Genomic DNA, 26,569 nt, shown 5'->3' on the forward strand with positions numbered 1-26,569 from the left:
GAGATACAAAAATTTTGGGGGCTTATACTAACCATGGGGCTAATAAAGAAGCCAACAATCAGGGCGTACTGGTCTACCGATATTTTGTACCACACCCCAATGTTCCGCATGGCGATGTCGAGGACGCGCTTTGAGTGTATTTTAAAATTTCTGCACTACAATGACAACCAGCTGTGCCCCCCCAGCGATCACCCCAATTACGATCGGTTGTATAAGATCAGGCCCGTAATAGACCATTTTAACGCCAAGTTTGCCCAGGCGTATGCCCCACAGATAAACATTGCAGTAGACGAGTCCCTGGTACACTTCAAGGGGAGGCTAAAATTCCGCCAGTACCTGCCCAGTAAGCGGGCACGGTATGGTGTGAAGTTGTACAAGCTGTGCGAAAGTACATCAGGGTACACCCACAAGTTCCGTATTTACGAGGGGAAGGACACTAAAATTGAGCCCCCAGAATGCCCCCCCGTGCTGGGAATAACAGGGAAAATAGTGTGGGAACTGGTGCACCCACTATTAGACCAGGGTTACCATCTGTACCTGGATAACTTTTATACCAGTGTCCCCCTGTTTCAGTGCCTCGCTTCCAGAGGAACAGTGGCATGTGGCACTGTTCGGAAAAATCAAAAAAGCCTCCCTAAGACGCTGCTTGGGCAACTGCTCAGAAGGGGTGAGAGCCGGGCCCAATGCAGCGACAATGTATTGTGCGTTAAATATAAGGACAAGAGGGATGTCCTTATGTTGACGACAATACACGGCCACAGCAGTACCCCCTGCCCAGTACGAGGTACCAGTGCAGAGACCCCCAAACCAGACTGCGTCCTCGACTATAATAAGTACATGGGAGGGGTCGATCTATCAGACCAGGTACTGGAGCCCTATAGAGCCATGCGGAAAACACGGGTGTGGTACAAAAAACTGGCCGTGCACCTCGTACAGATGGCACTGTATAATGCCTACGTGCTGTTCCGAGGTGCAGGCCACAGGGGGACATTCCTTGAATTTCAAGAGGAAGTTATCAAGGACCTAATATTTGGGGACCAGGAGGTGGGGGAGAGGCCCAGTACTTCTGGAAGCGAGGCCACAAGAATTGTACCAGGGCAGCATTTTCTCAGTGAAATTCCCTCCACTGCGACGAAGGGAAGGCCCCAAAAGAGGTGCAGAGTGTGCTACAAACAGGGGATAAGAAAAGACACCAGATACCAGTGTGAAACGTGCCCCACACAACCCGGCCTCTGTATAAATGAGTGTTTTAAGATCTACCACACGTCCCTGAAATTTTAATTTTTTTATTGCCCTGACGTTTTACCCTGATGTACTTCGCACAGCTTGTACATAAAGCCACATGCTAAGTCCTTCCCTTCTGAGCCCTGCGCCCTAAAAACAGTTTAGATTCACATATGGGGCATTTCCCTGTTGGGTAACATCATGGGGTACGTTTTCTCCTTCTGCCCCTGGTAAAAAATAAAAATCTGGGCCTAAACTGAGCATTATTGGAAAAATGTGAATTTTTCGTTCTCAACTCAAATTGTTAAAAAAAATTCCTCAAATACCTGTGGGTTCAAACCGCTCACTACACCCCTTAAAAAATTCCCTGAGGGGTGTAGTTTCCAAAATGGGGTCAGTTGTTGGGGGTCTCAAATACACTGGTACCTCAGGGGCACTGCAAACACTACACGGTGTCTGAAAATTATTCCAGCAAAATCTGCATTCAAAAAAAGCGCTCCTTTCTTTCTGAGCCCTGCCATGTGCCCAAACAACAGTTTACATCCACATATGGGGCATTTCCGTGCTCGAGAGTAATTGGGTAATGCATTATGGACTATGTTTTCTCCTTCTGCCCCTGGTGAAAAATGAAAATCTGGGCCTAAAGCTGAACATTATTGGAAAAATGTGAATTTTTCGTTCTCAACTCAAACTGTTAAAAAAATTCCTCAAATACCTGTGGGTTCAAACCGCTCACTACACCCCTTAAAAAATTCCCTGAGGGGTGTAGTTTCCAAAATGGGGTCAGTTGTTGGGGGTTTCAAATGCACTGGTACCTCAGGGGCACTGCAAACACTACATGGGCTCTGAAAATTATTCCAGCAAAATCTGCATTCAAAAAGCCAAGAAGTGCTCCTATCCTTCTGAGTCCTGCCATGTGCCCATACAACAGGCTACGTCCACATATGGGGCATTTCCGTGTTCGAGAGCAACTGGGTAACGCATCATGGGGTACGTTTTTTCCTTCTGCCACTGGTAAAAAATATAAATCTGGGCCTAAAGCTGAACATTATGTGAAAAATGTGGTTTTTTTGTATTGAACTCAAACTGTTAAAAAAATTCCTCAAATACCTGTGGGTTCAAACCGCTCACTACACCCCTTAAAAAATTCCCTGAGGGGTGTAGTTTCCAAAATGGGGTCAGTTGTTGGGGGTTTCAAATGCACTGGTACCTCAGGGGCACTGCAAACACTACATGGGCTCTGAAAATTATTCCAGCAAAATCTGCATTCAAAAAGCCAAGAAGCGCTCCTATCCTTCTGAGTCCTGCCATGTGCCCATACAACAGGCTACGTCCACATATGGGGCATTTCCGTGTTCGAGAGCAACTGGGTAACGCATCATGGGGTACGTTTTTTCCTTCTGCCACTGGTAAAAAATATAAATCTGGGCCTAAAGCTGAACATTATGTGAAAAATGTGGTTTTTTTGTATTGAACTCAAACTGTTAAAAAAATTCCTCAAATACCTGTGGGTTCAAACCGCTCACTACACCCCTTAAAAAATTCCCTGAGGGGTGTAGTTTCCAAAATGGGGTCAGTTGTTGGGGGTTTCAAATGCACTGGTACCTCAGGGGCACTGTAAACACTACATGGGGTCTGAAAATTATTCTAGCAAAATCTGCATTCAAAAAGCCAAGAAGCGCTCCTATCCTTCTGAGTCCTGCCATGTGCCCATACAACAGGCTACGTCCACATATGGGGCATTTCCGTGTTCGAGAGCAACTGGGTAACGCATCATGGGGTACGTTTTTCCTTCTGCCCCTGGTGAAAAATGAAAATCTGGGCCTAAAGCTGAACATTATTGGAAAAATGTGAATTTTTCGTTCTCAACTCAAACTGTTAAAAAAATTCCTCAAATACCTGTGGGTTCAAACCGCTCACTACACCCCTTAAAAAATTCCCTGAGGGGTGTAGTTTCCAAAATGGGGTCAGTTGTTGGGGGTTTCAAATGCACTGGTACCTCAGGGGCACTGCAAACACTACATGGGCTCTGAAAATTATTCCAGCAAAATCTGCATTCAAAAAGCCAAGAAGCGCTCCTATCCTTCTGAGTCCTGCCATGTGCCCATACAACAGGCTACGTCCACATATGGGGCATTTCCGTGTTCGAGAGCAACTGGGTAACGCATCATGGGGTACGTTTTTTCCTTCTGCCACTGGTAAAAAATATAAATCTGGGCCTAAAGCTGAACATTATGTGAAAAATGTGGTTTTTTTGTATTGAACTCAAACTGTTAAAAAAATTCCTCAAATACCTGTGGGTTCAAACCGCTTACTACACCCCTTAAAAAATTCCCTGAGGGGTGTAGTTTCCAAAATGGGGTCAGTTGTTGGGGGTTTCAAATGCACTGGTACCTCAGGGGCACTGCAAACACTACATGGGCTCTGAAAATTATTCCAGCAAAATCTGCATTCAAAAAGCCAAGAAGCGCTCCTATCCTTCTGAGTCCTGCCATGTGCCCATACAACAGGCTACGTCCACATATGGGGCATTTCCGTGTTCGAGAGCAACTGGGTAACGCATCATGGGGTACGTTTTTCCTTCTGCCACTGGTGAAAAATGAAAATCTGGGCCTAAAGCTAAACATTATGTGAAAAATTGGATTTTTTCGTATTGAACTCAAACTGTTAAAAAAAATTCCTCAAACATCTGTGGGTTCAAACCGCTCACTACACCCCTTAATAAATTCCCTGAGGGGTGTAGTTTCCAAAATGGGGTCAGTTATTGGGGGTTTCAAATGTACTGCTACCTCAGGGGCACTGCAAACACTACATGGGGTCTGAAAATTATTCCTGCCAAATCTGCATTCAAAAAGACAAGAAGCGCTCCTTTCCTTCTGAGACCTACCATGTGCCCATACAACAGGCTACGTCCACATATGGGGAATTTCTAAAAACTGCGGAATCTGGGTCATACATTCCAAGTTTTGTTTCTTTGCTAACTCCTACTGTTTTATATTAAAAAAAAGGTTTTATATTGAAAATCAGTAGAAAAAAGGAACTGTTCTAATTTTTGATGCACTTTCCTTTAGTTCCTGTAAAACATCTAAAGGGTTAATAAACTTTCTAAATGCCATTTTGAATACTTTGAAGGGTGCTGATTTTAAAATGGGGCAATTCATGGGGGATTCTGATATACAGGCTCGGCAAAACTATGTCTGAACTGCATTGGTCCTTAAAAAATTTAGATTTTGAAATTTGCTAGTAAATGTGAAAAATTACTGCTAAATTTATATACTTTGTGGAGTCTGCAAAAAGTAAAATAACACTTAAAAAATGATTGCTGTGTAAAGTAGGCCTATGGGAAATGTTAATTAATAACTATGTTGTGGTGTTTGACTTTCTATCTTACAAAGAAAACAATTCAAAGTTTGAAAATTGTGAATTTTTCCAAATTTTCAGTAAATTTGGATTTTTTTTCCAAATAAGGACAAAATTTATTGCTGAAATTTTTACACTAACATAAAGTACAATATGTCACGAAAAAACAATCTCAGAATCACCTTGATAAGTAAAAGCATTCAAAAGTTATTAGCACAGAAAGTGACAGATGTCAGATTTGAAAAATAAGGCTTGGTCCTTAAGCTCAAAATAGGCCATGTCATTAAGGGGTTAATGGCATAACTTAACCCTTTCCAATCCAATCCTCTTCTTCTGCCATTATACAACGCCGCTATATGTTGGCTAAAACCAGTACTGCATGAGGTGACACATTGGATAGGCTCCAACAGCAGAGAGGCTGGCAATATACAGTAAGAGATCCCTGACGGACATCTTCCAACATCGGAGCTGTACAGCCTTAAATCATAATGTCTTTAGACGTCAGACAGTGGATTGGAAAGGGTTAATGTACCATACACTATGTTGACAAACTTAAAAAAAATTGTGTTGTGGAATAGGAAAAACACAATTGATATATGGGATTCATTTTTATTGCATGCAATAAACATGGTAAAATGACAGATAATTATTTTCATTTTTTTGTCAATCTCTGTGTGGGTTTTGCTTTTGCATGGGGAGCTCTATTTTGCATTGGTTACATCTTGGGGTACACATGACTTTCTGATCCCTTTCTGTTCTTTTTTTTGGAAAGGCTGGTGGCATTCTGTATTTTTTTTCACTGTTCACTATGCAGGATTAAAATGTGATATTTTAATAGTTCATACTTTTATGGAGACGACAACAGCAATTATGTTTTGTTTGTTTTTTTATTTAAAGGGATTTGGCATGACTCTGTTCTTCCTGGTTGCTGGTGACCAGAACTTGTGAAAAATAAAGTGGTTGTAAAACAACTTTAAGTCGTGGGAAAACCCCTATAAGAAATCGGAAAAGAGGTTGTTTTTCTTACTTATACTGTTGAACATTTTTTTTATAGATATTAAAAAACCTGAACATGCAATTGGTTAACCCCTTTCTGACATCAGCCATATATGTATGGCACAGTGGGCCAGTAGTTTCTTCATTGCACCGTTCATGTACAACTCTGATTATCAGGGGCCTCAGAAGATGTGCCACCAGTAACTGGCGCGTGATCATGGCTGTAACTTAAGTTGCATTCCTAATGCAACTATGGGAAGGAGCTTAGAGCCAATCCTGGTGATTTAACCCTGTAGGTGCCGCCGTCACTGCAGGTAGTAACAGCTAGAGGGTTTGCAGAAGGCTTCCTTTTTCACTCCATCGACACTTCTGTGATCTGTTCATGGGGGGCCAGTAGTTGCCAGGGCAACAGGAAGTCAAATCATAACTTATGGGTCTACTATGTACAATGGCCTGTGAGAGTCAGTGTCATCATTGACAGTATCAGGCTGTACTGTCAGTGCTGAATGTGACAATGCAGCTAATACACTACGCTACATAAGTAGTGCAGTGTATTATCTAAATGATCGAAGGATCACATCTTGAAGTCTTGTAGGATGAACAAATGTGGTTAAAAAAAAAAAAATGTTTTCCCACGTAAACCCATCCACCAGACACCCGCACGGACAATGGGTTTATCTATCTTTAGACAGACCCTCCTACAACACCTACCTCCTCTTATGGTTAATCATGCCCTGACACTTGGTGGGGAGCCATTAGTCCGCTTGCTAGAAGTTTGCTCCATTCCAAATGAAATGCTTAGAATCACAGAATGGTAAAGTTGGAAGGGACCTCTAGAGTTATCGGATCCAACCACCTGCTCAATGCAGGATCTCTAAATAATCCCAGAAAGAAGTCTATCCAGGCTCTGCTTTCACGCCCCCTAGCACATATCATCACCGCAATCAGACAATGGACTGCCAACATGTCACCACCAAATGACGCCAGCCCCCGCCAATCAGATGTCATCACGGGGCCGTCTCCATATACAGCATGGTTACTTTGGAAACATAGATGCCAATCACATCTAGTCTACATATTAGGTTCTATATTATGTTGTTGTTAGCTTTTTAGTCGTTCAGATCCCTCAGTGACCATAAAGGCGAGCTCCCTCCATGTTTTCCGGTTTTGCCCTGCTTCTTTCAGTTGTGTGATATCCATGCCAGTATCAGCTTTGACAGTATCAAGCAATCATGGTCTTTGAGTATTATAGATTTTTCTAGCGACTCTGCTCGCATTACATGGCCAAAATACGTGAGCTTGAGATTGGTCATCTTGCCCTCCAGTGATATATCGGGTCTTGTACGATTCAGGACTTCTCTGTTACAGTTGCTGTCCAGGGTATACACAGCAGCTTTCACTTGCACCACAGCTCAAATGCAGCAATCGTTTTTCTATCAGCTTTTTTCGCAGTCCAGCTTTCACATCCATACATGGCTATAGGGAAGACAATGGTTTGCACTATCCTGAGTTTAGTTGCTATGCTGATATCCCTACTTTTCCCAATTTTGTCAGCAATGTTTAGCATTGCACTTCGCCCCAATGATATCCTATGTCTTATCTCTGGCATTGATTCTCCATCCTAGTCAATTTTCGAACTAAGAAGGATGAAGCTTCGCATGCATTCTATGGTCTCATTGTCGATTTTTATTTGCATTTGACAATTTTTGCAATTGTCCCTATTATTGTCTTCTTTAAATTCAGGTAGAGGCCCATTTTTTCACTTTCAATTTTTAAATGTTACATATTAGCTGCTTCAGACCAGCTTCTGTTTCTGCAAGCAGAGTTGTGTCATCCGTGTAACAGAGATTATTGATGTTTTTGCCACCTATTTTCACCCTGATTTCCAATTTGTCTAGGTCCATTTTCCGCACGAACACTTCTGCATATAGGTTAAACAAGAAGGGTGAGATGATGCAGCCCTGTCGGACGCCTTTGCAGATCCAAAACTAATCTGGGTCCCCTTACAGTGGTTTCTTGATTTCCATTATTTATTCATAGAGAATGTGCCCAGCATGAACTATGAAGAAATTATGGAAATTAAGTGATCTATCTACTCTTCAATCATTTCCTGGAAGCCTGTGCTGTCATCCATAGAAGCCATTCATCTTCCATTTCCTTAGGATCTTTGTGTGTCCAGGATCCGAGTGGCATGCACAGCGAGTATAATAGGTTTCTCCACACTTGTATAGTGTTGCTCTTTTGGTGCTGCTGATTGACTAGAATTCTCTATAGTGGTTTCTTGATTGGTATAAAGTGATTTTATCGGCTTGACTAGGTGTGCTGATATGCCCAAACCTTGTAGGGCGTGCCTAGCTTGTCATGATTGAAGCAGTCAAAGGCCTTGATGTAGTCGATGAAACACGTGTAGATATCCTTTTGACATTCTCAAGCTTTTTCCATGGTCCATGGCAGGTTTGCAATATGATCGTGAGTGCCGCGTCCTCGCCGGAATCCTGTCTGCATATCAGGGAATGCTGCTTTGATTACTGATCTCAGTCTTTCCTGGTTGATTTTGAGAAGGATCTTGCTTGCATGCAGATTGAAGGCTATTGTTCGGTAGTTGGAGCAATTCTGGGAGTCGACTTTCTTTGGTAGAGGGATGAAGAGAGATCTTTTCTAGTCCTGTAGCTATTGTGTGGATGATCATACTGCCTAGCACAGCGCTGTGATAGTTTTTACAAGTATTGGCGGCAATAGCTCTGCTGGAATGTTATTTATGCCTGGTGCTTCATTTTCGGCTAGTTGTTTCATTGCCATAACCATTTCTGCCTCCATAATGGAGGACTCCAAGTCCATAGTGTCAGAACCGGCAACTCTCGGGGCCGCCGTGCCCGCACCACCGGTCCGGCCACCCGGGGTGCGGGAGCGCGGCGCAGAGGTACCCCGGTTCTTGTGATCTCCCCGGGCCGCTGTAAGACTGGTCGCCGCCGGGTTGCTAGGGAGGCAGCTGGTGCTTCTAGTGTCCTGACTACCAGGCTGGCTTCCCTAGTAACTGTCTGTGCAGCTAGACTGGGGGCGTGTCCCCAGCACCGCCCTGATTAGCCCTGCTGCTGTCAGGCTCCCCGCCCCAATCAGCTTCTGGGGCGGGAGCGCTGACAGCATTTAAATAGGTGTGTTTTCCTCTCAGGCCTCGCCAGTGTTAGTTTGGTTCTCCAGCTGCACCCGCGTTTATCCTGACTGCTCTTGTGACCTCGGCTTTTCTGACACCTGCTTTTGGACTTGACTACGTTTTGCCTGACCCCTTCGTACTGCGTACCCTCTTGTTGCCGACCCGGATTGTCTGACCATTCTACCGTTGCCTGTCTCAGTGTCTGTTTGTCTCCCGTGTCCCGCTTCCCTAGTGAGGGTAGGGACCGTCGCCCAGTTGTCGCCCTGGGGGTTAGCCCAGGGGGGCAAGTAGGCAGGGACAGGGGTTGCGGGATATCTCAGGGACCCCCATATCCCGGACACTGTCCTGACAGTAACACTGGCCGAACTAAGGTCAGACCCTTGCATCCGCCCGGCAACTTTGAGCCCCTCGATGGAGGCCGTGGCGGCTGTAGCGAACCAGGTCCAGGTCCTTACGACCCTTGCCCAGGACCTAACAGCCCGCTTGCAGCCACGGGAACAAGTGGCAGCTGCAGGTCCCATGCAGCCCTCGTCCGCTCCAGGAACGATGTCAGAACCTCGAGCCACGCTTCCGGATTGCTTCTCCGGAGAGAGAGATCAGTTTTTTGCATTTAGAGAGAGCTGCAAGCTCTACTTTGATCTCCGCCCCCACTCCTCTGGTACTGAATACCAGAAAGTGGGAATCGTAATTACCCGCCTGAGGGGAGAGCCCCAAAATTGGGCTTTCTCGCTACCAGCTGGCTCTCCAGCCCGACTATCCCTTGACGCCTTTTTTTCCGCCCTGGGTCAAATTTATGACGAACCCGACCGGGCGGGCTACGCAGTCTCCAAACTTCTGGCCCTGCGCCAGGGTTGTAAGATGGCGGAGGACTACTGTTCCCAATTCCGTCAACATTGTACGGAATCCCGGTGGAACGATGCCGCCCTAAAAGACTTATTTTTGACCGGTCTGTCTGAGGGTCTCAAGGACCTACTTGTGGCCCACCCAGAGCCTAAAACCCTGGAGCAAGCCATGTCGCTGGCTATTCGAGCCGACCGACGTTTGAGGGCCAGACACGCCGCTCGGACCACCCCACTCCCCACGTCTACTTCTTCGACTGACCCGACCTGTTACCCTCCCACCACCGAGACCATGGAGCTGGGAGCCGTGAACCCCGAGCAACGACGGGAACACCGCCTGAAGAAGAACCTCTGCTTCTACTGTGGGGAGCCGGGTCACCGCATTGCTACCTGCGCTAAGAAGCCACGGCAGGAAGAACTCCCGCTCCTAGGCAGTTGTCGGGGGGACTGTCTAGGAGCCAAGGTACTCCCTGTGTTGTCCAAAATGTTAGTGCCTTGCACCCTAGAATTTCATGCTTTCCACCGTACTGGGCAAGCCTTTGTCGATTCGGGGGCTGCGGCTAATTTCGTTAACTTTAATTTCGTTGCTCAACTGTCCGGGGTTTTGTTACGTTTAGAAACTCCGATTCTGGTTTCAGGAGTGGACTCCACTCCTTTGCAAGCAGGGGTGGTTAATCTGGTGACCCCTGAAGTAAGGTTTACTATAGGAGCCTTACACGTGGAAACCTGCACCTTTCTAGTGATGAGAGATTTGTCTGTGGACGTCGTCCTAGGCCTCCCCTGGCTCCGGGAGCACAACCCGGTAGTAAATTGGGACACGTTGGAACTGGTAAAGTGGGGTCCCCGCTGTGCCAACCACCTTCGTGCGGTGAAGGTGGGAATCTCCACCTGCGAGGGGAGCCCCCTACCAGAATACCTCTCCGAGTTTTCTGACGTGTTCTCCAAACAATTATCTGAAGCTCTGCCCCCTCATAGGGAATGGGACTGTAAAATAGACTTGATTCCTGGGGCCAAACTTCCTAAGGGCCGCATTTATAACGTTACGGTTCCAGAGAGAGAATCCATGAGGGACTACATCCAGGACAGCCTGGCCAAGGGGCACATCCGGCCCTCAGAATCCCCGGTGGGTGCCGGGTTTTTCTTCGTTGAGAAGAAGGATGGGGGTCTCCGGCCCTGTATTGACTATAGAGAGCTAAATAAAATCACAGTCCGAAACCAGTATGCTCTTCCACTCATTCCTGACCTCCTCAACCAGGTCGCTGGTGCCCGATGGTTTTCCAAACTTGATCTCAGGGGAGCATACAACCTCATCCGCATTCGGGAGGGGGATGAGTGGAAAACCGCCTTCAATACGCCCCTCGGGCATTTTGAATACCTAGTTATGCCTTTTGGATTGTGTAACGCCCCCGCCATTTTTCAGGGGTACATGAACTCAGTGTTTCAGGATATCATGGGGGTGTTCGTGGTTGTATATCTAGACGACATTTTGATTTTTTCCTCCGACTTGCCGAGTCACCATACTCACGTTCAGACTGTGCTAGCTCGACTCAGACATAACAAGCTGTTTGCTAAACTCGAGAAATGTGTTTTCGGGGTACAAAGGATATCATTTTTGGGGTATATCATCACGCCATGCGACTTCCAGATGGATCCTGAAAAGGTGAAGGCCATCACGGAGTGGGCCCAGCCAGGGTCGTTGAAAGCCCTTCAACGCTTCCTTGGCTTCGCCAACTACTATCGCAAATTCATTAAAGACTTCTCCGTGGTGGCTAAACCTCTAACGGACCTCACCAGAAAGGGGGCAGATGTGAGGACCTGGTCTTCTGAGGCTCTGAGGGCCTTCAATACTCTAAAGGCGGCGTTCTCGTCTGCACCTGTCCTAGTACAACCGGATCTGTCCAGTCCTTTTGTGGTGGAGGTAGATGCCTCTGAGTTTGGTGTGGGAGCGGTACTGTCCCAAGGTCCCTCCACTCTCACCAACCTTAGACCGTGTGCCTATTTTTCTAGGAAGTTTTCGTCCACCGAACGGAACTATGATATAGGCAACCGGGAATTGCTGGCGATTAAGTGGGCTTTTGAAGAGTGGAGGCATTTTTTGGAAGGAGCCCATCACCAGATTACGGTACTCACTGACCATAAAAACCTCACTTATCTAGATTCCGCTAAGAGGTTAAATGCTCGGCAAGCCCGCTGGGCCTTGTTTTTCTCTCGGTTCAATTTTGTTGTTACCTATAGACCCGGTTCTAAGAATGTCAAGGCTGATGCCCTGTCTAGGAGTTTTGGTTCTCCGGAACCTTCCGAGCCGGAGCCTGAGAGCATTCTCTCCCCTGGGGTGGTCCTCGCTGCTGTCTCCTCCGACCTTTCACCTCTCATTCACGCCGCTCAACAATCTGCTCCTGAAGCCCTTCCGGAAGGCAAATTATTTGTCCCGTTGTCACTGAGATTGAAAGTGTTAGAGGAGACACATGCTTCAGTCCTAGCTGGACACCCCGGTATCAGGGGTACTCTGGAGTTAGCGGCCAGACTCTATTGGTGGCCGCACATGGCCAAGGATGTACGGGTATTTGTGTCCGCGTGCCCGGTTTGCGCAAGGGGGAAGAACCTCAGGAGACGTCCTGAGGGGCCTCTTCTGCCCTTGCCCATTCCGTCCAGGCCATGGTCCCAGTTGTCCATGGATTTTATTACTGATCTGCCATCCTCGCTGGGGAATACGGTCATTTGGGTAATAGTTGACCGTTTCTCCAAAATGTCTCATTTTGTTCCACTTGGCAAGTTGCCTAACGCCAAACTTTTGTCTGAGATGTTCATCAAGGAGATTGTTCGGTTACATGGGATCCCCGAGGATATTGTGTCTGATAGAGGGGTTCAGTTCGTCGCTCGCTTCTGGCGAGCCTTCTGTAAAAATCTAAACGTTAATTTGTCCTTTTCCTCCGCTTTCCATCCCGAGAGTAACGGACAAACGGAACGGATGAACCAAGAACTTATCCAGTATCTGCGACTGTTTGTCTCTGATAACCAGCATCAGTGGGCCAACTACTTACCTCTCGCCGAATTTGCTATTAACAACCATGGTAACTCGTCGACCCAACTGTCACCTTTTTTTTGTAACTATGGGTTCCATCCCCGGTTCTCGCTTTCTACTCCTTTGGTCTCGAACAATCCGGCCGCCGACATATCCGCCGAAGAACTGTGCACAGTTTGGGCCCAGGTTCGTAAGAACCTTCAGGGTTCCCAAGAGAAACTGCGTAAATACGCAAATAAAAAACGTACTATCTCTGCACCTTTTGTGGTCGGGGAGCAGGTTTTATTATCATCTAAGAATCTGAGACTTAAGGTTCCCTCCCTGAAACTTGCTCCTCGGTTCATTGGCCCATTTACGGTTTCTCAGGTTATCAACCCGGTGTCATATAAGTTGGCACTTCCTGACCCCTGGAAGGTCCACAAGGTTTTTCACAAGAACTTGCTTAAGAAGTATGTGACTCCAGTTCTCCCCACCCAGAACCCGCCTCCTCCCTCTCTGGTACAGGGGGAACTGGAGTATGAAGTAGAAAGGCTTGTGGATGCCCGACGGGTTAGAGGTGGGCTGCAGTACCTGGTCCACTGGAGAGGATTTGGCCCTGAGGATAGGACGTGGGTCCCTGCCAGGGACGTTCATGCGCCACGCCTAGTCCAGGCATTCCACAGGGCTTTCCCGCTTAAGCCCGCACCTGGCCATGGGGGTCCGGTGTACCCCCGTAGAAGGGGGGGTACTGTCAGAACCGGCAACTCTCGGGGCCGCCGTGCCCGCACCACCGGTCCGGCCACCCGGGGTGCGGGAGCGCGGCGCAGAGGTACCCCGGTTCTTGTGATCTCCCCGGGCCGCTGTAAGACTGGTCGCCGCCGGGTTGCTAGGGAGGCAGCTGGTGCTTCTAGTGTCCTGACTACCAGGCTGGCTTCCCTAGTAACTGTCTGTGCAGCTAGACTGGGGGCGTGTCCCCAGCACCGCCCTGATTAGCCCTGCTGCTGTCAGGCTCCCCGCCCCAATCAGCTTCTGGGGCGGGAGCGCTGACAGCATTTAAATAGGTGTGTTTTCCTCTCAGGCCTCGCCAGTGTTAGTTTGGTTCTCCAGCTGCACCCGCGTTTATCCTGACTGCTCTTGTGACCTCGGCTTTTCTGACACCTGCTTTTGGACTTGACTACGTTTTGCCTGACCCCTTCGTACTGCGTACCCTCTTGTTGCCGACCCGGATTGTCTGACCATTCTACCGTTGCCTGTCTCAGTGTCTGTTTGTCTCCCGTGTCCCGCTTCCCTAGTGAGGGTAGGGACCGTCGCCCAGTTGTCGCCCTGGGGGTTAGCCCAGGGGGGCAAGTAGGCAGGGACAGGGGTTGCGGGATATCTCAGGGACCCCCATATCCCGGACACTGTCCTGACACATAGGCTTCACCTCACGCAATGGTCCAGGTATGTGGTTGCAAGCACATAGTTCCTCTGAGTATTCCCTCCACCTATCCTTTATACTCTGTTGGTCATTTCAGTTCCTTCCCATTTTTGCCTTTGATTGTGCCATTACATGCCATGAAAGGTTTTTGAGCCATCTAGACCTGTATTATACCATCCACTTTAATATTCATGAAGAAGTAAGGCAATTAATAACCTAAGCAATTGCCACAGTAAAGCGATCGCTGACCGCTGCTTCACATCATAAATCTTATATGAGAGTCTCTTTTTCTATTCAGTATACTGCACACAATAGAAAATTATCAAAAAGTCACATGCACCTGAAAAAGGATACTAATGAACATGTCAACTCATCCTACAAAAAGAAGCCCTCAGGTAGCTCAACAGATGAAAAAAATAAAGTTACATGTTTCTAAATATGGCAATTCATATGAAAAATGATCTGAAAAATACTTTTTCTGTGCAAAAATAGTAAATATTGTGGCAATGACTGTGTTAGGGGTGGGGATCGTCAAGGACACAGTTTTTCACATAGTCCATATGAAGTCCATCCAGTTTTATTTTATTCTAGCAATAGAAAAATCAATGGAAAACAGCCACTTGCAGCACATAAACGTTGTGCAATAAACCGAAATAAAACACCTGCCTGGTGGGGCGCTAACTGGACAGTACTTTGCTTACCTAGTAATAGCATGCGTTTCTCAGTAAATAATCAGAACTTCATAATGGACTTGTGCTCACTTCCAGGCTCAGACCCAGACTATCTGGTATTGCAGTCTTTTATGTCCAGTAATGAGCTCAGTGGAAACAGCTGAGCTACCTAGGACCCAAGAAAAAGTCCTGTACTGGATTTTCATATCACCCAGGCTGAGCATCTAAATGAGATGTACACTACCTTTAGAACTTTTCCTGTCACATACCTACAATTTATACAGATTTGGTATTGCTGTAATCGTAGTGACCCACAGAATAAGGATGAATAACATATAATTCATACTGCATGATGAACGGATTAAAAAAAAAAAAAGAACAGCTTGTCTCTTAAAAACGCAATAAAAATGTCATGTTACACAATAGGGCTGCATGTGAGATATTTATAAGAACTGCAGATTTAGGATAATAAATGTTGATTTTTGTTTATCTGATAACTTCTGTTGTGTTAGAGAAAATAAATTATTATCAAAAATCTGCAAGAAAAATGCCATTTTCAAATTTATCTTTCACTTTGTTCCTGTGAAACACCTAAAGAGTTAACAGGATTTGTAAATGCCGTTTGAGGAGTATACTTTTTGAAATGTCGTCATTTATGGGCATGTCTAATATATAGGCCTCTAAAAGTCACCTCAGAACTGAATTGTTCACTTAACCCATTTAGGACCAGGCACTGTAGATATACGGCGCCTGGTCCCAGGCTTTAAGCCTAGCTGTATGTAAAATTACGGCAGGGATTAACCCTTTCCAGCCCACCGTCTGACGTCTGAAGACATTCTGATTGAAGGCTGTACAGCTCCGATGTCGGTAGACGTCCGGTAGGGTATGCTTACTGTATATTACTGGTCACCCTGTTGTCGGGGGCTCTTCTGCATGTCCCATACCGCAGTACTGGTTCTAGCCAGCAGACGGTGCCATTGTATAGTGGCAGAAAGAGAAAAAACCCTAGGAAACTCTGAATTCAAAATTGGATTGCAAAGGGTTAAAGCCTCCTGCTTTTGTAATCAATCAGAAGCAGAACGGGTTGTCAGCTGATGACTTCTCCAGCTTAAGAGGGGTTTTTAAACCTTTCTGCCTTCTCCTTCCCCGAGTACACAGCGCTCAATGAGCGCTGTGTACTAAAAAGTAAAAGTGGAAGTATAACTTCCACTACGGGAGCCCGGGGGTCACGTGACTGCGGGGATTCCCTGCTATAGCCGCGCTGCACAGTCGTACTAGACCCTGATCAGCTCTGCTAGTGACTGGTGTCACTACAGGCAATGTTTTTTCTCTGTAACTAGGGCTCCTATGGATGCCACTGCTACAGTGGAAAAATGTCAAATAAAAAAGATAAAAAACATGTGAATGTCCCCCAGAGGTCTTATATGACATCATGGAGGACATAGATAGTAAAAAGAATAGTTAGATAAATAAGTAAAACAAAATTACAGAATAAAACAACAATATATACATAAAAAAGAAAATAACTAGAGATGAGCGAACGTACTCGTTTCGAGTAATTACTCGATCGAGCACCGCGATTTTCGAGTACTTCAGTACTCGGGTGAAAAGATTCGAGGGGTGTCGGGGGGCGGGGGGAGGCGTGGCGGCACGGGGGGTAGCAGCGTCGGGAACAGGGGGGAGCCCTCTCTCTCTCCCTCTTCCCCCCACTCCCCGCTGCAACCCCCCACTCACCCACGGCGCCCCCGAATTTTTTCGCCTGAGTACGGAAGTACTCGAAAATCGCGGTATTCGAGCGAAAAAGGGGTGTGGCCGAGTACGTTCACTCATCTCTAAAAATAACCCAAAGCCGACGCCATTTAAAACCGTCGCAACATGTGCCCTGTAATCCAAAACCATACATGTTATATATCAAAATGTCCGAAACAAAATGAGGAACCTGTTCCCATACTTTATTTTAGCGTACATATACTAATTTAAAACAAAACTTGAAATGTTAAAAAAAAATAATTTTTTTTTAGCTTTTTAACCCCAATAAAACTAAAAAAAAAACGGGAAAAAAGTCAATGAAAAAGATAAAAAAACAGAAAAAAGTCAGTGAAAAAGATATTAAAAAATAGTCCTATATGTCACAGGGTTAAAAAAAACCCAGCAAAAATAATTTTGGTAGCTTAAGGAGAAAAAATAAATTAAAAAAGGGCAGTAAAATCACCACATGGGTAAAATCCCTAAAAAGTGTCTGGTCTTTAAGGGGTTAAAAAGATAGATTTTGGATATTTTCATCAAAATTTCTGACTTCCAAAATAAATAAAAGGAGGCTTTCGAAATGCTACCAACATGTAGCGCACATATGGAAAGTGTTATTTATTAAATATTCTGTGTGGAACGATTAGCTGTCTGAGGCCTCGGTCACACGGGCGATTTTCCGTGCGATCTGCGCATGCGCATGCGATGTGCGATTTTATAAAACCATTGCTTTGCAATGGTATCGGACACATGAGCGCTTTTTATGCGCTCGTTCGATAAATTATAGAACAGAAATCGCAGATCGCACCTATCTGCGATCTGCGATTCCTGTTCTCTTCTCTATATGCGCTCAATGGGGCCGGCGGCAGCAGCATCGACCCCATTGAGAACATATACTAGACAAATCATTCTCCTCTGCCACAGCTGAATGACAGCTGAGAGCTGCCCCTGATTGGTCCCTGCGCTGAGCCAATCAGAGGCAGCACTCACTCACCCATTTATGAATTCATGAATGGGTGAGTGAGAGCTGTCTTTGATTGGTGAGGCTGTGAACAATCAGAGGCAGCTCATTCAGCAGGTGGGGATTTTAAATCCCCGGCTGCTGAATACTACTCACAGCAGTTCAGGAGAACTGACGGCCGGCCGCGGCTGAACTCCGTCTGCCGGGACAAGGAGAGTATTTTTTTTTTTTTACTTTTTACACATTTCTGGATGAATTTCAGGGAAGGGCTTATATTTGTAAGCCCTTCCCGAAAATTCATCGTGAGATCGCCCGCAGCGCATTGCTTTCAATGGAGCCAGCTGTATTGCCGACTCCATTGAATTCAATGCGCTGGACAGCGCTGCACTGCTCCGGCCCATTTCTAATGAAACGCGGCTAGGAGCATATTTTTCGGCCCCGGTCACGCAATTTGCGGATGCGCATCCGTCATGCGATCCGCAAATCGCGGGAAAAAACGCCCGTGTGACCGTGGCCTGATAAGCAGGAAATATCAAAGTTTGAAAATTGCAAATTTTTCAACATTTAATGAATAAGCGAAAAATGTATCAACCAAATTTCACCACTAACATGAAGTACAATGTGTCAAGAAAGAACAGCCTCAGAAGCACTTGCATAAGTAAAAGCATTCCAGAGTTATTACCACTTAAAATGACACATGTAAGATTTCAAATATGGGGCCTGGTTAGGAAGGCCAAAACTGGCTGCAGGGGGTAAGGTGTTAAGCCGTTTTATAAAACAGTATATTTTAATGCCTCCGTGTTGTAATATACTAAGCCTGGCAGTGTTCTGATCTCGCTCTGTCTAAGCGCTTAGATGTCTATAACTGCTCCTGGCAGCTGTCAACTGTATAACACAGCCAGTACCCTCCACATATGGAGCAAGCTCAGCTCCTGAACCCTCTCCATACATTGCCTTATAACTTCTGCCACACCTATATGGCAGATGGCAGGAGTAGAGTATCTGTTACGAACATCGTGGTGCCAATTACCTTATGACACCTTCAGAGTCCTTGTGCAGACCATATAGTACTAAATGTCTAGAAATAATCTGAGTTTAAAGATACTGAATTTGAATTGCCATAAGCAAAATTAACCCTCTGTTATTAATTATTAATAAAACATAAACCTTTATTATAACGTAGACTGACAAACACCTATATTTAAAAACCCAGTCTGCAAAGGTCAGTCCATAAACATGGCAGTATCAAGACTGCTCCTATATAATAGTTTGGTAACTGAAGTAATCTATGGAGGATGGCCAATCCTATATTCTTAGTAGAGATAAACTTTCTGACTGACTATCAGAGACTGATATCTAAAAAGTAGCTGTATAACTCCTAATAGTAAAGCTCCACTATGTTTCGCTGTCTCATCAGGGAGACAAGGTGTTAGCTATAGTGAGCCGGGCGCTCACAGAAAGAACTTATATAGTAAAGTGGCGGACCAAATTAGAGGATAACCTATCTAGACAAAAGAAGCAATTGGGCCTATCATTGTGAAGCAATGCAGAGAGGGCAGAAGATTGACAGTGATCCCCTCCATAAACATGACAGGAGGCTAAGTCCAATGGCAACAGATGCTTGCACATGTGCTGTCCTGTTGTAATGGCTTAGAAAGATAGGGTAGGACCTACTTTTGGGGAAACATGGTATGCTAGTGCAAAGAAGATAATGCTGGAATGCTGCCTTCCAAAAGGTGGCGCTGCAGAGGTATTGTTCCATCTCCCTTATGGGAGCCGTTTGCACCCTTATTTTGCTCTCCTGAGCCAGCATGCTGTGAGGGAGCACATTACACAGTAAGGGATTTCTGAGAAACAACCACTCAGGGACTTTTTGCAGTGACAGGAAGAAGGCAGCACATTGTTATTTGTAAGTTCATGTGAGTCTTCTACACAGGGAAGTGCAGTCTATGGAAGGTTTATATGTTTATTATAGTCATTCTAAGTCATAAATAGTAAACGAGCATAAAAACCTGTGATATGTTTGGAAGGAGAAAGCTTATAACAGAGGGCTATATGACAGTGTTTGGAGATGGTAATCATCTCACCAGCCCCAATGACCCAACATGCATCTTCTAGTAGTTTTCTTATGCTCTGCTGTGCTCTCTATCCAGATCATAGTACAATAAGGGTCTTTTTTTTAGTGGAGCTCATTTGTCACCATCTTGTCATTTGATCTATAGATAACGCTATGTTGTAATCAACAACACAGTGCTAATCTGAGGGGAGGAGATGCTGAGCTTATTCATGAGAGAGATCAGCTGACCAGCTACAAATCTCAGTGGAGGACCTAAGACAAAGCAAGTATGATGCTTTCTAAGTGCATCAGAACTAAATTGAAAGCAAAAAGCAGATAAATGCGTCACTTTTCTTGCAGGAACTTTTACATGCACAGAGGTTTCCATAGCCTTTAAGAAAAACTGAGACAGGACAGGATAACAGATCGGGTGAGGGGGAATGCCCTAAAACACACAAAGAAAATACAGAGCCGCTATTATCACGTCAAAGCAGTATGTTTGATAGTGCAAGAAAAACACAGTGAAAATACAAACGTGGAACCTAGAGAAGAACAAACAAGGCCCTTATCTTTGGATCCATCCCATCCCAGGGTTTTGAACCATAAATAGAGTACAAAGAGTAGAGAACACAAAAAAGATTAAGAGTAGGACAAAAGAGAGAGAAAAAAAGACAAGGGAAAAAGGGGAAAAGGTGAGCAGAGGCTAAAATGCTGGTCAGAGAGATCAGATAGAATATAAAAAAGTGACCCCCTTCAAATCAAGTCCTGTAGGAAAGCACAATATTAAGTAGAGTGTTGGAATTTCATTCAATAAAATCATATTTTATCGAACCTGTCACAGCACAAAATCCTATACGAATGGCAGCAGACACACTTAGGTGCAATAAAACAGGTTCTTTTCTTTATTTCATCCTCAGTACAATACACGCAACGTTTTGGCCGTTACAAACAGCCTTGACAAAGGCTGTTTGTAACGGCCAAAACGTTGCGTGTATTGTACTGAGGATGGAATAAAGAAAAGAACCTGTTTTATTGCACCTAAGTGTGTCTGCTGCCATTCGTATAGGATTTTGTGCTGTGAGAAGTGGAGGATTAGAATCCATCTTCCTGAAGTGGCTGTGCAGTGAGAACCTCCCCTTAAGCAAGGGTATTCTGTTTGTGCTGTAGGCGCTCTATTTGAATTGGATTTTATCGAACCTGTCATAAGAGTCATATATAGAAGACTAGATGTTCTCCTTGTGTATACAAGGAGATCAGCTCCTCGAACTTTGTTCATCTTTAAAAAGAGACATGGTGGGTTAAAGGTCTTTTTTCCAAAGCAATGGCTCTGGCTGTCATCACCAAAAGACGTAATATATTGTGTTTGCAGGCCAACAAAGGGGTCTTGTAATGATGGAAGAGGAAACACACCTCATTAGTTGTAAGGGGCTCTTGGGCTCTTGAGCTCTACTCTGTCTCTTAAAATCAGTAAGAAGTTCTTTTATTTTCCCTACATTCAAATTCTAGCTGATGTTTTTGAATCGCTTTTGTAGAAGACTAATTTCTTTTCCTAGGACAATTCAGTATTTTCTTCTGAAAGATCTACTACAGTCATATCATCCACATTATGGAGGATTCTATTTATCAAAGCTTTGTTGCGCCAAACAGTCTGCTGCAGAAAACACTGCAGCCTTATACAGCAACCTGGAGGGAACCCTTTATAAACCAAGGGAACAGGGAAGGAGAATTTATCTGCTCTAACCACTTGGTGTCCTCCTTTTAAGAAATCTAAAACCCTGTTACATAACCGGCTAGGCAATCATAGACTTCATAGTTTCCTCAATAGATCCGATGGTAGAGCACTATTGAATGTTAAACTCAGGTACAGGAACAGTATCCCCACATATACAGTTCCTCTATCCAGATGACCCAATGCCATATGATCTGCTAAGGCAACTACATCCTTAGTGAAGTGATCAGTTTGTAAGCAAAGTGTAATTAATCCAGGTGGTTTTCATGAGACACCTCCTAACTACAATACTAGGATATTGTGCCAAAAGTATGAAAACTTGAAGAAATGGGAAGTGCTATCTCTGTGACACCACCTGGTAATTAACTGCATACCCCTATTGTGGAAGTGCCAGGATCCCTTGACCCTCAGACCACTCTAGTTTGTCAAACTCCTTCTTGCATTCCCCCTCTTTCAGTATTTGTGAGGAATTTATTTCCTTTCTCCTCCATATCCAGAAACTCAAGATCCCGTGTATCAAGTATGATCCCACTTTTCTTCATCCTAGCTGATGAAATTATATTTAAAAATGGAACAGCCTTGGGTTGGGTTGGACCTTACATGTGTGGTCACTTAGCCCTCAATTGTCACTGCGGCACTCTCTCTTCAATCCATTTAATGTACTCATGATGATAATGTCTTGTATATTGTTCTTGAAAGGGTTATTACTGTGTTACTCAAGGGTTTGCCTTCTACTGATTGTTTAAAAAAAAACTCTGGAGAAATAGGTTACTAATAGAGATGATCGAACGTGTCCGTTACGGACACTTACGCACCCGGACACCGGCTTTCCCGAACACTTCAGTGTTCGGGCGTAAATGTTCGGGGGCCGCCGGGGGGCGGGGGTCGCCGTGGCAGCGCGGGCGGCAGCAGCGGGGAACAGGGGGGAGCCCTCTCTCTCTCCCTCTCCCCCCCACTCCCCGCCGCACCCCCCCCGCGCTGCCACGGCGACCGCCGAACATTTTTCGCCCGAACACGGAAGTACTCGCAAAGTTCGGTGTTCGGGCGAAAAGGGGCGGGGCCGAACATGTTCGATCATCTCTAGTTACTAACTACTAAAAATCAGGTCATCTTGTAAACCGTAATACAAAGACAAACACTTAGGTATGTAATTTCATCTCCCTTCACGGATACGATCCGTGAGATGAAACAACCATTTTTCTTTTTGTATACACTTTTTTAAAAACTTTTACATGATCTCTGTTATCCATCGGATAACAGCGATCATGTGACCGGGAACCACATACAGTGGTTCCCAGTGACACCTCCCTGTTCTAAGCTACTAATGCTAGCTGAGAGCAGGGACTTTTTACATTTCCCGGGACTCCCGGACTTATACTCGTGCCGCAATTAAGTCTGGCGCGTATGCGCAGACGCCAGCATCATGTCCTGGAGGACCGGAACGCCGCGGGACAACGTGGAAAACGGGGGTGAGTACTCTCAGCTCCCCATATGAATCCGATTCGTGAGGGGAGCTGAACCTTGAACATTTTTTTAAACTTTGTATTGACTTTAAAGTGAGCACTGGTATCCGGCGGGAGCTTCCCATGGCCCCCATGACAGCTCCAGGTTGTCAGCTACCTCCGGTGACCAACAGCATGGAGCTGTCACGTCAACAACCTGCAGGGCTTTAATCCCTAGAGGAAGCATGTTTTTACAGCCCTGGGGATTAAAGCCCAGCAATCCAGGATGTAAAAAGTCTATGGGTAGTCACTAAGGGGTTAATTATTTATTTGTGTTGCTTATATAGTGTCAGCACTGTACAATGATTGTCATAATTTCCTGTCCTCCATTTAGCTTACAGTCTAATTTCCCTATATCTCACACACACACACACACACACACACTCTAGGGAAAATTCTCAAAGGAAGCCAATCAACTTTAATGCAGAAGTTGTTTATGGCCGGATTCAAACCCAATGCACAGTTCTGGAAGGCAACAGTGAAAGCCACTCAATCACCATACTTAATTCTACATTGAGATAGTTGTATGAGGCCTTGCTTTTTACAGTATGAGTTGTGTATTTTAAGGTACCATTAAGGTATACATATGCAGAAGTAGTTAATACATATACCACATACCACAGATGCCCTCCTACAGATGATTATGGACACAGCTGCTTTTGGCTGAGCAATTACCAAGACAAATTGCTGCACTGCAACACATTCCATACGCTACTGAAAAACTAAGAAATACAGTATACAATGAATTTTATCACATAAGTCACACTTTCTTTTGTTTCATTATATTACATTAAAGATACATTTTATACATATCATATTTACACATATAATATACACATGGGATATAAACAATTGTGAAATGTGCTCGATAACCATGTTAATCATAGAGTGTGGCTAGAGACAAAGTAACAAGCAAGAAGTATCTATGCTACTGCATGCTGGTGAATTATTTAATTGTCATTGGCTTTTTTATTTTTTTGCACAAAAGCAAAGAAAAATAGATTAAACCTGTTAAGGAAATGTTGTCTACTAGAATTCTACTTGTATTACTACATAATTTCAATTACCAAAAGAAAAGAATAAGTGACAATATTTAAAAGGTAATATAGCTAGTTATATTGCAAAAATTCTGTTGTTACTTGCAAGGCCACTATGAACAATAGAATCTTGCCACTTGAGGCCCTTTCACAGTAACATACCGTAGTATTTAAGGCCAAAAAACACATGTCCATTCAGTTCAACATATTACCCCCAATGTTGATCCAGAGGAAGGCAACAAAAAAACCAATGAGGTAGAAGCCAATTTTCCCCATTTTAGGGAAAAAATTCCTTTCTGATTCCAGTCTGGCAAGTGGAATAATCCCTAGATCAACAACCCATTTTAAGTTATTAATGATTATAACATATAATGTTGTATCACTCAAGAAAGGTGTCCAGGCCCCTCTTGAACTCTCGAACTTAAGTGAGTTCGCCTTCACCATGTCCTCAGGCAGAGAGTTCCATAGTCTTACTGCTCTTACAGTAAAGAACCCCCTTGGCTTATAAAAAGTCTCTCAGAGGCCATTTGTGTTTTATGTACTCATGTCCCCTACATTTTTTCAAAGGCCCTCTTACCAGAATGCCAACTGCGTTCCCCCCGTCACACCCTGCCCCCCTATCCCAGCCACCCTCTACCCCCCTAAAATTTTTCTTAGCAATTAATTTAACAATATGAATAGTTAACTAAATTCTGACAACCAAATACACAGACAATAGAAACCATTGTTACCAATGGGTTCATTCTCACTAGTATAGCGTATTTGTTGGCAGAATTTCCAGCACGTAAAAAGATAGGCACTGACCTATTACACTGGCAAAAACAGCCATTCACACAAAAATGGCAGTGTTTGCAAACATAAAAACAGCTTTTCATGATTAAGAAAAAAAAAACTGCTTGTCATGTCTACACAGCACCCTAAGGTGCTGTGGAGACATGTCAAGGACCCAGTGGTGTGATTGTTATACTAACTGGGGTCCCCGCTGACAGTTGGTCCTCTGAAGCCAGTGACATCTCGCTTTAGTGCAGTAGAGTGAGAGGCCGCCGCTGCAGGGCAAAAGATGGGCTGTCAGCATGGACCTGGTAATTAAAATCACATCCTCGGGTCCCTGTCATGTAACCACAGCACCTTAAATTAGGTTAGGGTGCTGACAGGGTAACATATGTTGTGTTTGCCATTGGTATCAGAAAAATTACTTTTTTCTTTTGGTCAGCCGGGCCCCCCCTGCCCACGGGTAGGGCTGCAACCCCCCTGTGGGGGCAATGAGTGGACCTCCTTTGCACTTGTGTAGAACTTGTTGACTACTAGACATGTCTCTACAACACAATGGAAGAGATTTCACCCAGTTAAAAGAGTTTGCGAGGAGGCACATTATTGAAATGCAAGAAGCTGGAGGGTCATATCAACGAATTGCCCACCACCTGGGCCATTCTGACCAGAGTGTTAGGAGGTGTTGGGACCAGTGGATATGTAAGGGCTCAAAACACAAGGCAACCAAGCTCAGGATGCCTGTTACAGACCACATTGTCTGATCATCCATCAGAAGAACCATTTACAGGCGCTTGACTGAAGGAAATTTGGTTTAACAGTGCCCATTACGTATACCCACTGGTGCCTTGGTTTGCAGTGGTGGGCGTCATGAATGACAAAACTGGACTGCTACCGAGTTGTCTTCAGCAATGAATCCAGGTTTAGTTTGGACTCTAACAATGGCCATATTAGTGTCTGGAGAATTAGGGGTGAGCTCCTTAATCCTGCCTTTCCTGTGGAGCGACACATTGCCCCCACTGCTGGTGTGACAGTCTTGGAGGCCATCTCATATGACAGTTGGTCACCCCTGGTAGTGATACGAGGAACAATGACAGCTCAGCAATATGTTCAGGACATCCTGCAGTCACATGTGTTCCTCTCATTGCAGGGCTTCCAGGAGGCATTATACAGCAGGATGACGTTTGATCACACACAGCAAGGGTGTCACAGGAATGTGTCCACAACATTGCCACAATTCCGTGGTTTGCCCTATCAGCAGATTTATCACCCATAGAACATGTATAGGATGATCTGGGATGCCAGCTTCGACAGCTTATGAGTTTGAACAATTTAGAGGCTGCAGTTACAGCTGCAGAATACCATACGAAACCTGTATGCCTCCTTGCCCACCCGTATCACATATTGCAGCCAAGCTAGAGGCGGCCCAACAGTCTACAAGAGTTTTTGTATTGATATTGCAATCACTTACTTATATCAATGTTACAATCACACATATAAAGTTTCTTTACTTATATCAATGTTACAATCACATATATAAAGGTTCATTTGATTCCAATAACTCCTTCTAGGTGCTTGACATTTTTGACAAGGAGTATAATTCCACACTCCATGTACAGTCTGACTATAGACAATGATACTTTATACTGTCTACAACACATATACAGAACAACCCCAAGATTCCTCCTGCAGAAAATAATATTGATTTACATGAGTTCTGAACCAATGCTCTTGCACTGAATCTTCTATCTTTACTTTTTACATAAACTGTCATAACTACTCATATGTCTATGAGTACAGACATAGCAGTTGTATAGAATGTGAGTCAAGGATAGAGCTGTAGGAAAATATATAATCCCATGATGGATCTCATCTTATGCTACAAAAGTTTTTGTTATCCCCTGTAATATGTATCTTGATATTTTCAAGGATTCTGCAATGTGTCTGCACAGTATGCTGCTAAGTCCTCACAACTAAAAGCATAAAACATGCTCATAGCTCCCTCTCATGATGAATGAGATTCTCACAAGTTTTCCTTCTCCCTCTTCTTCGTGCTTTCAGCTGCTGAGTGGTTAGATCTAATTGCTTCAGTGAGGTCACCAAAAGGTATT

The 26,569-nt window shown here is 44.7% G+C and overlaps 1 protein-coding gene across 2 annotated transcripts in view; it reads right to left on the reverse strand.

Annotated features, from left to right (window-relative positions):
- FAM227B (family with sequence similarity 227 member B) overlaps positions 1–26,569 on the reverse strand; it is a 360,605-nt gene that overhangs the window by 177,062 nt on the left and 156,974 nt on the right. The window lies entirely within an intron of this gene.

Source organism: Eleutherodactylus coqui, chromosome 2, assembly GCF_035609145.1.
Source record: "Eleutherodactylus coqui strain aEleCoq1 chromosome 2, aEleCoq1.hap1, whole genome shotgun sequence".
NCBI lineage: Eukaryota > Metazoa > Chordata > Amphibia > Anura > Eleutherodactylidae > Eleutherodactylus > Eleutherodactylus coqui.